At 43.2% G+C, this 15188-nt stretch overlaps 1 protein-coding gene across 49 annotated transcripts in view; it reads left to right on the top strand.

Annotated features, from left to right (window-relative positions):
- Rims2 (regulating synaptic membrane exocytosis 2) overlaps positions 1-15188 on the top strand; it is a 410761-nt gene that overhangs the window by 320111 nt on the left and 75462 nt on the right. The gene's annotated exons all lie outside the window — the stretch shown is intronic.

The following is a 15188-nucleotide window of genomic DNA, read 5'->3' as shown; positions in this document are numbered from 1 at the left end:
CACACACACACATGACTGGCACACACATATGACTGGCACACACATATGACTGGCACACACACGCATATGACTGGCACACACACACATGACTGGCACACACACACATGACTGGCACACACACATATGACTGGCACACACACATGACTGGCACACACACACACATGACTGGCACACACACATGACTGGCACACACACACACATATGACTGGCACACACACGCATATGACTGGCACACACACACATATGACTGGCACACACACACGCATATGACTGGCACACACACGCATATGACTGGCACACACACACACATGACTGGCACACACACACACACATGACTGGCACACACACACGCATATGACTGGCACACACACACACACATGACTGGCACACACACGCATATGACTGGCACACACACACGCATATGACTGGCACACACACACACATGACTGGCACACACACACACATATGACTGGCACACACACACACATGACTGGCACACACACACACATGACTGGCACACACACACACATATGACTGGCACACACACGCATATGACTGGCACACACACGCATATGACTGGCACACACACATAACTGGCACACATATGACTGGCACACACATATGACTGGCACACACACACATGACTGGCACACACATATGACTGGCACACACACATATGACTGGCACACACAGACACATGACTGGCACACGCGCATATGACTGGTACACACATATGACTGGCACACACACATGACTGGCACACACGCATATGACTGGCACACACACATGACTGGCACACACACACATGACTGGCACACACACATATGACTGGCACACACACACACATGACTGGCACACACACATGACTGGCACACACACACACATGACTGGCACACACACACACACACATGACTGGCACACACACACGCATATGACTGGCACACACACACATATGACTGGCACACACATATGACTGGCACACACACACATGACTGGCACACACACACACACATATGACTGGCACACACACGCATATGACTGGCACACACACACATATGACTGGCACACACATATGACTGGCACACACACATATGACTGGCACACACATATGACTGGCACACACACACGCATATGACTGGCACACACAGACACATGACTGGCACACACACACATATGACTGGCACACACGCATATGACTGGCACACACACACACACATGACTGGCACACACGCATATGACTGGCACACACACATGACTGGCACACACACACATATGACTGGCACACACATATGACTGGCACACACACACATGACTGGCACACACACACACACTTATGACTGGCACACACACGCATATGACTGGCACACACACACATATGACTGGCACACACATATGACTGGCACACACACACATATGACTGGCACACACACATATGACTGGCACACACACACACATATGACTGGCACACACGCATATGACTGGCACACACACACACACATGACTGGCACACACACACACATGACTGGCACACACACACACACATGACTGGCACACACACACATGACTGGCACACACACACACATATGACTGGCACACACGCATATGACTGGCACACACACACACACATGACTGGCACACACACATGACTGGCACACACACACATGACTGGCACACACACACACATGACTGGCACACACACACATGACTGGCACACACACATATGACTGGCACACACACATGACTGGCACACACACATGACTGGTACACACACATGACTGGCACACACACACATGACTGGCACACACACACATGACTGGCACACACACATGACTGGCACACACACACACATGACTGGCACACACACACATGACTGGCACACACACGTGACTGGCACACACACGTGACTGGCACACACCCACACACACATGACTGGCACACACACACATGACTGGCACACACACATGACTGGCACACACACACATGACTGGCACACACACACATGACTGGCACACACACACATGACTGGCACACACACATGACTGGCACACACACACATGACTGGCACACACACATGACTGGCACACACACATGACTGGTACACACACATGTGAGTGGCACACACCCACATACACATAGAACTTTTTTAATTAAAAGAAGTGAATTGTTTTAGATACCACTGCAGACCTAGTTAACCAGACATTCTGAAAATAGGTCTGAGTAACCTGTGATTTAACATGTTCTCCAGGTATTTCAGATGCAGCCAACATCTGGCAAGCCTTGGTCTAAGATGAGGATCCGTCTTCCTCCTGACCCTGAGGACTAAAAGCATGACTGCTGCTGTTTGGTTCAGCTCCAGCTTTGCTGTTTCCAACCAGCAAGTCCCTCATGCCCCTCCCTTTTCTCCTCTGTGTTTGGATTAGTTTTCTCTGTTGTCATTCTGTGTTCACATGAGGAGTATTCAAGCCTGGGTGTAGTATACTTGAAAGTCTCAAATTGAAATTTAAGATCATCATAGCTAAAGAGATTAAAGTTTAAAAAAACAAAAAAGGCAGGGGCTAGATATACAAGATATACACTGTCGTTAGGGTCTTAAAGATGAGGATGCAACCTTGAGTTCTTCCTGGGACTTGAAAAAAAACAGAGCTTCTCACTGTTGTTGTTGATATATAGAGAAAGGGGATGGGGTGCAGAAGCTATTAGGTTTAGAGCAATTAAGGAAGATTGGGGAATTATAATGGCCTTTCTCCATAGTGGAAAGGGAGTAAACAATTTTTTTATTTATTGATATTTATTGAGCTCTACATTTTTCTCTGCTCCCCTCCCTCACTCTTCCCTCCCCCATTCAACCCTTCCCCAAGGTCCCCAAGCTCCCAATTTACTCAGGAGATCTTGTCTTTTTCTACTTTCCATGTAGATTAGATCTATGTAAGTCTCTTAGTGTCCTCATTGCTGTCTAAGTTCTTGAGATTAAACAATTTTAACAGTAGAATAAAATAACCTAGTTTATGCCTTAGATAACCCACTTTGGCTGCCTTGTGGAGAACAAATTAGAGGCAGAACCATGACCGTCATGGTAGAGCTGACAAGAGTGGCGTGGGTTTGGACGGGAAAGGTCAGGATGAGAAGTAGAAGTCTATGAAATGTATTTCAGATGTAACCTGTAAAATCGTGTTGTAGGTTGCAGTGAAGGTAAGGGATAAATTTGCGTTTCCTCTGGGAATTTTACATTCAGAATCTAGCTGAATAATTACATTCTTCTGAATTAGGGAGTGTTGAAGAAAAACATTTGAGAGAAAGACTAAGATGCTTAGTATCACACAGTTTGTGACACCTGAGTTCTTACAAGTAGGGAACTGAATAGACACTTCTGGAATTCATATAACAGCTGTCCACACCACTAACTTAAACATATGTGTGTGTGTGTGTATCTTTTCACTATTTACACAAATAATTATGTTATTGAGGTAAAGATTTTTTTCAATACCTTCCTTTTTTTAGAAAATTTAAGAAAAAGTTATTTGCCAAGAGCAAAGCAGGTGTGAGACCAAATTGAATGAAGCTGTGTAAGGTGTGACGGGTGCACAGAGTGGGTGTGAACTGAATGAAGCTGTGTAGGCTGTGATGGGTGCACAGAGTGGGTGTGAATTGGCTTTTAAAGTAGATGATAGTGGATTATGCTAGGATCAGTGTGCCCTACTGCCAGGGACCAGCCCCAACAGCTGACAGATCCCAGAGAAGAGGTAAGGGGTTGGCAAGGGAAGGATAGGCCAGGCATGATGGTCGAGAGAATCTTGTAGCCTAATTAGAGTGCTTCTTTACTTATACAGAATTCAGTAAATGTGGATTCATGTTGTTCCAAATCATAGTTCATATCATTTTTGTTTGTGAACATAAGTTTAACTTTTTCTCTTGAACATCTGGGGTCATACGTTTAACCATCATTGATGAACCATGAGAGAACGGAGTTATCTTTGACAATCATTTTAACCATCATTGATGACCCATGAGAGAACGATGTTATTTTTGACAATCATTTTAACCATCATTGATGAACCATGAAAGAACAGAGTTATCTTTGACAATCATTTTCCCCCAAGTTTAGTCATCACTGATAAACAGTTATCTTTTATAACCATTGTTACTCATCCAATCCTTAAGAATCTAGAGGCGTATAATAACAGCCTGTTCTCAGGCTGGCAGCTTTGTGACTTCAAGGACACTAGACCAAAACAAAATCTCCAATCCAACCTGGGCAGATTGCCATGGCCCAAGCAGTGTGTTATTAATTTTAGTGGTCAGAATGCCCAAGAAAAATCCTCAGGCCATAGCTGCTGCAGTTATTATTCAAATTCTGGCATAATGTAATGTTTAGATTTTGTATCTTTTTAGAACTTATTTGTATGTCTAATTCTGATGTTCTTTTGTTCCTTGCTCATATAAGACCACAGTGGCTCTGCATGAGCTAACTTTTCTAAGAAAGAGAGTACTTAATACCTCATTCTTTTATCATCTTTCCACATCCTTCTTTGCTCGTCAGGGTGAGTCTCTGTATAGGGCAGAGGTAACTCCAGCTAATCCAGTTTTGTCTCTGTGTTTGCCCTGTAACCGCCTGGGTGTATGGGAAGAAGCTTGTTATCTGGTCTTTGGCCAGCTCCTCTCACCCATTGAATCTTATTGACCTTTTTAAGTTGACTCTATTTTAAGTATCTTGTTCCTGAGTAAGTATAGGGACAGACTTAAGAATTGCTCAGCCTTGTAAAGAGATCCTGGCTTCTTCATGTGCATCACAGTCTCTGAGACAGAAGAAAGACCTTCATGTGGATAAGACTATCTCCCTGAAAGTGGGAGGGGTAGGATGCTCAGAACTGTTTTGGGGAAGCTTAGAAGCTGAATTCCTGAGAAAAGGCATAAATGGTTCATCAGAAAATGTCCATCGATTCAATATCCTCAAAGTGTACAAATATTAAAAGCCCCCAAGCATGCAACAGGTGGTAATGAAAGCCAGAGGGGGCACAGCAGCCATCGCATGGCTTAGCTTTGCTGGATCTTTGCGAAGCAGCTGTGCCGACTTATGATTTTTTGTTGTTGTGTTTGAGACAGGGTTTCTCTGTAGCTTTGGAGCCTGTCTTAGAACTAGTTCTGTAGACAAGGTTGGTCTCGAGCTCACAGAGATCCACCTGTCTCTGCCTCCCAAGTGCTGAGATTGAAGGTGTGCACCACCACTGCCCGGCTAGGCACATCCATCAGATATGGCTGCGACACCCCACTAAAGTTTTTTTAACTGCCTAAATATTGAAACCTATGCATGGAGGAGTCACATGGTAGGGATTTATCAAGGAGTTAGCCATTTGGAGGCCATAAGAAGAGCGATTTTAATGAGTGGAGGGCATTTACAAAAGAGTGATTGAAATGACTGGGTGTGCCACCAAAGATGGCTCTGTTTAAATGAGTACGAGGGAACTAAGGATGGGAGAAAAAGCAGAGGAAAGAGATTTCAGAGACATTGGAAAGTGGAGCTTGTTAGTTAAGTGAGCTGGGGGAAAAGGAGACAGAGAGCCGACAGCAAACTTCTGTGTAAGTTTCTGTTATCGGTGCCCCTTTTCACACAGTGTGGCAACCTGAATCTCACTGACACCTTTGATAACTCAGTTATACGTGACTAACAGCCAGGCCAAAGTGTGTGTCATAAATAAGTCAGTTAGCTTCTACTAGATGATTGAATTCCTTACCAGATGTGTGATTCCCAGGTGACCTTTGCTGGACCTCCTGCCATGTATGTCCCGGTCGCAGTGATGACCTCTATTTGAGGATTAACCATTGCCTACCTTACGTCAGGTGACATTTCTGCCTAATCTTAAGTGTCTTAGTCAGGGTTCCTATTGCTGTGAGGAGACACCATGACTATGGCAACTCTTACAAAGGAAAACATTTAATTGTGGTGGCTCCTTCACAGTTCAGAGGTCCAGTGCATCGTGGCGGGGAGTATGGCAGTGTGCAGGCAGGCGTGGTGCTGGAGAAATAGCCGAGTGGCCTACATATTTATTTTCTTATGGACATGAAGAGGTGGCTCAGTAGGTAAAGATACTTGCTGATCCTGCAAAAGACCTGAGTTGGGTTCCCAGCACCCTTGTGGCAACTACAGCCATCCATAACTCCACTTGCATGGCACCTGATGCCTTCTGACCTCTGCAGGCAGCAGACACACATGCATACATTCGGGCAAAATATTCATATAAATAAAACAAATAATTGGGAAAGTTTTAAATGTGATTTTTATTTAGCATTCCTATTTCAAAAAAATACACACTTTCTTTTTACAAAATTTGAACCATTAGTGGTCTTTTATAATAAGAATAGTGGAAATGTGAGTTTGTACCTAAAGTTATAGGAAAAATCACTCGTCTTTAATCCTAGCACTCGGGAGGCAGAGGCAGGTGAATTCGAGGCCAGCCTGGTCTATAAGAGCTAGTTCCAGGACAGGCTCCAAAGTCACAGAGAAACTCTGTCTTGGAACAAAAAACAAAAAATTTTAATACTTTGTTAGAGGTTTATGTTATTTTAAATGCTATATATACTTGTGGTAAAGCCAGAAAAAGAAGCTCAAAGAAACATAAGATGGAGAGAAACCTGTCTCTGCCCATGACATTTATATAGAGAAATAATTGGCTTTAGTCAGTTTAATTGGCCTGAGTCTCAAGGAATAATAAGGATCAGTTCTAGTACAAAAATAAAAGAGCATTTTGAAAAGTAAATGATCTGTGTTTTCTCCAGAACTAAATGCTGGTAAAGAATTGACTTAAACTGGAGCAGACTTTTCAGTTGACTGGTCTTAAAGGAGGTGGAGAGAAAACATCAGCATTGCATAATACTCAGAAAGGTGGTTTCGAGGTGGCTCAGCGGTCCCAAGCATTTGCTGCTCCTGCAGAGGACCTGGGTTCAGTGTTGAGCCCACATGGTACTAACGCCAATTCTAGGGCATTCAGCCCCCTCTTCTGGCTTCCTCAGGCACCAGCCATACATGTAACCAAAACAGTCATACACATGAAAGAAATGAGCACATCTTTTAAACATGTCTTTTTGTGCTGGAGTTATTTCACTGTAAAACAGAGATAGAGACTCTTAGAAACTTATCTTTTATGTTTTCCTCTGCTCCAAAATTGAAATCATTGAAAGTAAGCACATTGTCTTAGTTTCTAGACTTTTGCTTGAACTCTTAATTGAACTGAAACTTTCTATAACAGGTTTTAATTTTCTTTTCCATTTGCTTAAAGTGCTTCAACTTTTTCAACATAGTGACTGTTTCTTGTTTTCACTACAGAACTACAACGGCCAGCAGGCCAAGTACACACTAGAGAAAGACGTTCTTCTCCATAGAATATTAAAAATAAACATTTGCTTCGCATAGCTGACTAGAGGACGTTCTCTTGGTATGGGGTAAACCAAACACTCTCTGTCCCCTTCCATTTCCGCCCCCTTGTCAAGAATGTGGAGAGGAGAGCAGACCCCAGTTCAGCCCCCACTCACTCCCTTGGGACCTGACGTCAAGTAGTCTCAAGGGCGACATCAGCCAGAGGGACCCGTTAATTGGCACTGAGATGTTTACTGTAGCTGAAAGTAGCTGACTCAAGGAATGTTGGGGGGCCAGTAATTCAAGGGAGAAGGAGGTAAATTAGGTTGTGTCTCTGAGGATAATAAAGCATTGGCTGATATTGGAAAATGTGCAGGGCTTTCAAGATACATGTTATAATGAAAACATTTTAAAATTCTGACTCTTGTATAACTTGGTTTTTAAGCTAACAGTGAATGAAAACAGTGACACTTCTGCTTTAAAATGAACATTTTAAATGTAGTGTTGTGGGAGTGTGGGGGGATGTTATATATGTACATGCTCCTGTGAACTACATGTACATAGTGTGCACATGCATGTAGTTGTACTGTGTGGGGGGGAACCAGAGATCAAAATCCAGAGCTTCTCTCTACTGCCCTCCCTCTTACTTCCTACTCAATCCAGCTAGGCTGGTTGGCCAGCGAGCTCAGAGATCCACCCGCCTATGCACAGTGCCCACCGCAGTGCTAGCATGACAGACACACACTGCGTGTCCAGCCTTACATGTGTTCTCGGGGCCTCCAGCACTTAACCAGCTGAGCCACTGTCCCAGCCCGGCTTTTGTCTTCCTTATTTATCTATCTATTTGTGCATTTAATGAAATAATACAGATAGAGTCTGGCAAAGCACAACCCATATAACAGAAGACACTGACAATCTGAGTTTGGCAAAATAGGTAGGAAAGCTGCCGGTTGCCAGGAGCCAGGAGTTTGAGACTAGGGAGTCCTCCTATCTTACAGCTCAGGGCCAGCTGGGCAGTGTAATAAGACCACAGGTCAAAAAGCAGCAAGGATAGAGGAAGAAAGTAGGAGCAGAACCCTGAGCTCACAAGTTCATTATCATTTCCATAAGTAACTCTCTACAGTCATGGTAGAGTGAGGATATATGTTTCTAATAATTCAAGAAAATGTGTATAAATTCGGGAAAGATAGAAACAGACTTAGTTCTAAGTAATTGTAAGTGTCCAACTAACTAAGCATTACTCCTAATTGCGTTAATGATTTGACCTTCACAAACTCTCCAGAAGCCTTTGACAGTGTGTGCCTCCAGAGATAAAATACTGGCCTACACCCCAAATCTTCTGGCACAACAACCTATAGAATCTGTGTTCTCATGGTCTCAGGTCTCTGCTCTGGGGTAACCCCTGGGTTGCTCATTCATAAGAATACACATTTCGAGCTGTGGTTTTGGTCTAGTGCATGCAGTCTTACCCTGTGCTTTCAGCCGCGTAGCTTTATAAAGCATCTCCCAGCAGCCCTGGACCCGCCTCATGGTGAATGACTTGGTCGATGTCCTTTCTGCCTGGATCATCCTTACTGTACCTGGTGTGGCTTCATCATTCAGGATTCAGCTCATTTCTCTTCAGAGAGCTCTCCCTAAATCACCCTAAAATCACCCAGGATTTCTAGTTCATCAGTGTCTCTCATCTGTATTTCCCATATCACACACCATTATCTGCTATATCATCTGTTTATTATCTTACTCCATAGAAGCATAAAGGAAAGTTTCGTGAAACCATTCTGAGGACAAAACCAGCCTCAAAGTAGCCACGAAGTAAATATATTTTAAAGGGAAAATCAGTCCAATAATATTAAATCTTAAACTTTAAGGTTTTGTCATAATTAAAATCAAATAATTGCTACGAGAAAGTGTTTTTACATATACTTCGGAGAGATTTTCTTCAATACTTGGCCTTATCATGGTTTCTTGACATGTTAAAATTTCAAATCAGTTCATTCTTCTAGTTGTTTTCTTTGATTTTTGAGATTATAATATAGTGATATCATTTCTACCTTGCCTTTTCTCCCTCCAGTCCTTCCCCTATACCTCCTTGGTCTCTCTCACGTTTATAACCTCTTCTTCATTATTATTACGTGTGTGTGTGTGTGTGTGTTCCTAAATGTCACCTTTCAGTCTGTACAGTGCTACTCATATTCACTTTCAGAAGTGATTACTTGATGCTGGATAACCAACTGGGGTGTTCACGGCCCCAAACCCACACAAAGACCTGTGTAACAAGGATGCTGAGAGTGGAGAAATAGTTTTCTCCAGAGAAAATGTTTTTCTAAAGATGTTTAGTGTATTGAAATTTTACGTCCTAGCTAGCTATTGAGAAAGGAATCTCAGAAATTCTGGACTTCACGTGTGTCCCTTAGTTGATCTCAAGTAAATAGTGAACCTTCTGAGACCCTGAACGTTGATGGCTTCCTGCCACGAGACCCAAGACTTGAACCCTTAAAGAGTCCTTGCTAATTCAAGCCAGATATTTTTGGCCAAAAATAATTTGTTTTTAGCTAAATATTCTTCTCCACCTCTGGCCATTAACTTTGTGGTATACACACATACTTAGCATCTCACCACACTGAAAATTCCATTCGAATACATTGTATCAGTTTAATAGAATGTATTCACATCCAGGGCATCTGATAAATATTAAAATCTTAAACTTTAAACTTCTGTCATAACTGAAATCAAAGAATTACTCTGAGAAATTTAGTTTTTTTCCAGTGCTTCAAAGAGATTTTCTCCAGTGCTTGACTTCAGCAAGGTGTCTTGACGTTAGAGTATGGGTTTCTGCTTAAGCTCTGCCAGCGTTCTTTACTTGGTCTTAGCTAAAGGCCGAGAGGTGATCTGCCAGCATTCTGATGCACCCAGTAAATGATGTCATCATATTGGTGATAATTAATATTCCTTAATCACTGTTCAGTAAATGATTACTATTGTTCTGGCTCAGATAGTCATTTGAGCTAAAGTGAAGTGAAGCTTAGTAAATAGTAAATTAAACAACTTTAAATTGCACCCATTAGGAGAAGAATGGTATGTAAGACGCTGAGGTTTTTAAATAGGGAATTTTAAGCAGCTGCAAGATCCATGCAGGTTCTAAGGTAGAATTCTAGGTATGAGTCTAATGTCTGCTCAACAGCTGCCAAGACTGCAAGAGCTGAGGAGATGGCTCATTGGGTGGGATGTTTGCTGTGCATGCACAAGCCCTGAGTTTAGCTGCTCAGCACCCGTGTACAAGCTGGGCACAGCATGCGCACACCAGTAATCTCAAAGCTGGTAGTCAGAGACAGGAGGCTTGTAGTAATAAGGAGCGGCGGCGGGGCTGCGTCCCCAACACCCCAGCCGCCTGCTCGGCTAGCTTTACCCTAAATAATTACACAGACACTGTATTCATTTAATCACTGCTTGGCCCTTTAGCTTTAGCCCTTACTGGCTAATTCTGATATACCGATCAACCCATCTCTAATAATCTTTGAGCACCGGTCTTACCGGGAAGATTCTAGGTCGGAGCTTCATCGCGTGTATCTGCCCGGGAGCGGGGCATGGCGTCTCTCTCAGGCGTCTGCTCCCGAGAGGAGAGCTGTGGAGTCTGAGCTCACTCCCCCTTCCTCCCAGCGTTCTGTTCTGTTTACTCCTCCCACCTATCTTCTAACCAATGAGGACCAAGCAGTTTCTTTTTATTTAACCAATGACCTTCCTCCATCAGAGGCTCCCAGAAGCCGGCCCAGCCAGCCAGTCTAGCTGACTGGTGAGCTCCATCCATGTTTGGTGAGAGACCCTGCCTCAAAAGACAAGAGAGAGAGCAATAGAAGAAGACATCCATCACTGACTGATGTTGACCCTGAACTGGTTACATGGATAGACGGGCACATACACCCTCACATATGAATCAACCACACAGACATCTACATACCTGAGTTACATCTTAACAGATTGTCTCTTTACGCTTGACACCCAAGAACGAAACAGTGGGAAGGAAGACAAGATGATCAGGCATGGGAGCTTAGCTAATCCCACCTCCATTGTTTTCCACTGTGTATCTTCCCCGCTGTGCTTTCCACACCCGCTGTACTGTGGGCTAGACTTTCTGTATCTCTATCCATCAAAGCCAGAGATGCACCATTTGCCAAGTCTTTTGTAAGTTCCTCCTCACTTCCCAGATTTCCACATGACAAAGTCCTCGTTTACTGTGAAAACATCTTATTTACAATGCTTCATTTCCTACGTCCATGTTCTTACAAATCATCATTTTAAGGCTAAGCCCCTTAGTTGTAATCTTTCAAGCTTATCAATTGCTATATTTTATCCAGCATACTCATATCTTTATATGTGGTGTACGTCTGGGCAGTATTTAAAGTGCTTTGGGAGAAGGAGATATTACTTTCCTTGAATAACACTAGATTTGGCTTTGAATTTTATTTCATGATTCATCTTAACAGCTATAACTTTGTTAATTGACAGTTTTATATGCCTAACTTTAAAACTGCAAAATATGTAAAGTCTGTATTTTCTAAAGCCAACCCTTAGAAAAGCACAAACAAAGCAATATTTAGAAATAGGGGTACCCTATCTAGAACCAGACCGCTGCAATCAGTCAGATTGCAGCCTAATAACCCAGCAGGACAGCTCCAGAGCTGTTGTCTTCATTCATGGGAGAACGAAGATTGATACTCTTGCTTATGTGGGAAGCGTGTGCTGTTGGTCCCTGCTTGCTCTTTTCCTCTGCCTATTCTAATTTATTCTATTGTTGTCATTGCTTATTCTTTTTATGTTTGTTCTGGGAAATCAGAGTAGGAAAAAAATGGATATTTTAAACAAACACTGCTGGGAAAAGCTAAAGCTTTTTTTTAGTACAATTCTATCTATATACATAGGTATTTCCTAAAATATTTGCCGTGTATTTATATTTTTATCCATATATTTATATTTTTTACTAAAATAATCATTTCTGAAAAAACAAATAGTTTTGTTTATCTTTATATTCCCTTTGTTCCCTATTATGTACCTAACTGGATCACCTCATGAATCTAGGCTTCCCAGATGGCCTGGTCTAGCTGTCCAGTTTTCATTTCCTGTTGCCGTGATAAGACAGCCAGGCAACGCCAGCTGAGTGGAGAAGGGCTTCCTCTTAGCTCGCAGCTCCATCTTACCCACCAGGGCAGTAAAGTATTCAGAGGGGAGGGGCCACATCGGCATCAGGGCAGAGACCATGAATGCTTGTGTGTCGTGCTCAGCCTCCCAGGACCCATAAACAGACACCGGCACCACCAGCTTCAGCATTGTCTTTCCACATAAACTATGCTGTCAAGACGATCCCCCACAGACATGCCTCAGACAACCTATTCTAGATAACTCCTTATTGATACTGCCTTCTAGGATTTTAATTTGCCTGTGTCCTCTTAGTAGGGCAAATCCCTATTTAATATGTGTGCCAGCAAAAGGAAGCCACCAATATCTGCTTCCCATCCCCCACCAAGAATATCTCATGTTAGTATTATTTCCACACACAGTTTCAAAGCGTAGTCTTCCCTACTGATGATCGATTTTAAACTAGACATTAATAGATTCGTTCCTTTGTTTTTCTTTGTTTCCATTAGATTGTTTTTACATTGTTATTGATTTTGTAATGAATATAATTACACCTAAATCTGTACTGCCAAGTTTCCCTTCAGAAACCTATCAGTGGGCCAGGCGCAGAGCATGCACACCTGTGGTCCCAGCACTTGGGAGGCAGAGGTGGGAGGAGTGCCCACGGGTTCAAGGCCAGCTTGGCGTAAATACTGAACGCCAGGTCAAGCCAGGGCTACAGAGCAAGACTTCGCTCAAAAGCAAAGAAACAAAGCTAAAAACACCACACAGCCGAACAATAGTAGGAAACAAACAGAAGTGAGCGACACTGGCGCCCACCAGCGTTGGAATTTACCACACAGTGACTGTTCTAGAAGGCCACCCGTATGACCATTTATTACCACCGGGAGCTCAGAGTCAGTGTTCCCAAGCAAAGCGTCTGTTTGATGGCTTTAGTTTTCGTTGATATCTAGAGAGATAAGGACAGGGAGCCTCTCCAGCCTCCTCCTCCAGGTACATCAGTGGCTGCAGCTGCTCAGAAACATAGCCCTGCAGATGCTCACGGTCACGCTAAAGTGGAAGTGTGTCTCTGTAACCACGGTGACCTCACAGTATTGATCTGTTCATCTACAGACTGCTTCCACAGGTTCATTACCATTTTTTCTTGATTTTGGTTGTGGCCTTTGTACCATCCCGCTGTGGAAACCGAGATGAGAGACCATGAGAAGCAATGGGAAGTATTGTGTGTGTGACTTGCCGTCTTGTTCAGTAGAGTAAGGTGTGCATGCCCACTGCATGGGCCTATGGAACTATGCGTAGTGCTGTTTATACGGCTATTAAAAAATAAGTTTTTATTTTAGATCCTTTCTCTCAACAGAACTCTGGCCTTCTGTGGTTATTCTTTTCTAATAGGAGCATGCTCCAAAACTCAGATTTTGCTGGGCATGGTGGCACAGGCCTTTAATCCCAGCACTCAGGAGGCAGAAGTAGGTGGATCTCTGTGAGTTCAAGGACAGCCTGGCCTACAAAGCGAGTTCTAGGACGACGAGGGCTGTTACAAAGAGCAACCCTGTCTCCGGGTCGGGGCGTGGGGGAGGCCCTCATATGCTAAACCTGTGTGTGTGTGTGTGTGTGTGTGTGTGTGTGTGTGTGTGTGTGTGTGTGTGTGTGTGTGTGTGTGTAAACCCTCAAATCCATGGCATAAGAGCTTCTGGAAAGAAAGGTGTTTCATAGATGCAGCTCTTCCGCTCCTCTGCGTCACAGTGCTCTGTATATGGAACGTTCCTGAATGATGGCAGTGGTGGCGACAGCTGTGAGGGGGAAAACGGAATCCTTGTTGTTCTTGCCCTGAGACTAACACTCCGCCCAGAGCCTTCCTTGTGCTCTCACTCTTTAAATAAAGACACTAAGTTGCAGAAAATTGAAAAGGTTCCTCCAAGGTTACATGGTTGTCGGCCAAAGTTCAAACCCTGGTGTCCTGCCTGGGTCAGCGCTGTATACTCTCTCAACAGTTGACTGTAATCAAACCATTTAGACACTGTAATCCATTTGGCGTTCTTCAGTCCTGAAGATCTCATTCTCATCAACGATGCTGAATACATCTAGTACATCTTGAAGGGCTTTAACCTCTCCATATTCCCTAATGTTGTAATTTCCATTGATCAGCTTCTTCCCTTACAAATTATTTAAAATGAATATTCCTGTTCTGTAGTTAATAATCCTAGGGCTCAGAGTAGCCCTAATTGTTCATCAAAATGTGTCAGAGAGGTAGCAGAACTGGGACTCAACGGGATTGCTGCCTTCCATGTTGACTCGATTCTCTCCTTTTTACTAAAGTGTAACAATCCCACAAATGTGAAAACTGTTAGTGTGTGGTGTTATAAAAATGCAAACACTGACTTTCCTCTCTGCCTTGTTCCTCATTAAATTTAATATGAAGAATAAAATAGTTCAATGTAGTTTTACATTTTCACACTGGCCTTTTTCGTTTGCATTTGTGGAGAAAATGTGCAGATATTTTTTTTTCTTGACTTTTCATTCCATTCATTTCTTACTCGTGTGCTGAACAGTCCCACTCTCAGGACCAAAATCAAGCACAAACTGTGACTCTCTAACACGAGCTCAAAACGATGACATCTCAATAAATTTCCCAGTCCCTGGAAAACGGGCTGCTTCCTCTACATGGTCCCAGATTTATGGGGAGCAGCTGGGGAACCTGTTTGCTGATGCT

This window comes from Microtus pennsylvanicus, chromosome 2 (genome assembly GCF_037038515.1).
Source record: "Microtus pennsylvanicus isolate mMicPen1 chromosome 2, mMicPen1.hap1, whole genome shotgun sequence".
Taxonomy (NCBI): Eukaryota; Metazoa; Chordata; class Mammalia; order Rodentia; family Cricetidae; genus Microtus; species Microtus pennsylvanicus.
Note: the sequence above shows the minus strand (reverse complement) of the source record. Positions and strands in the feature narration are given on the sequence as shown.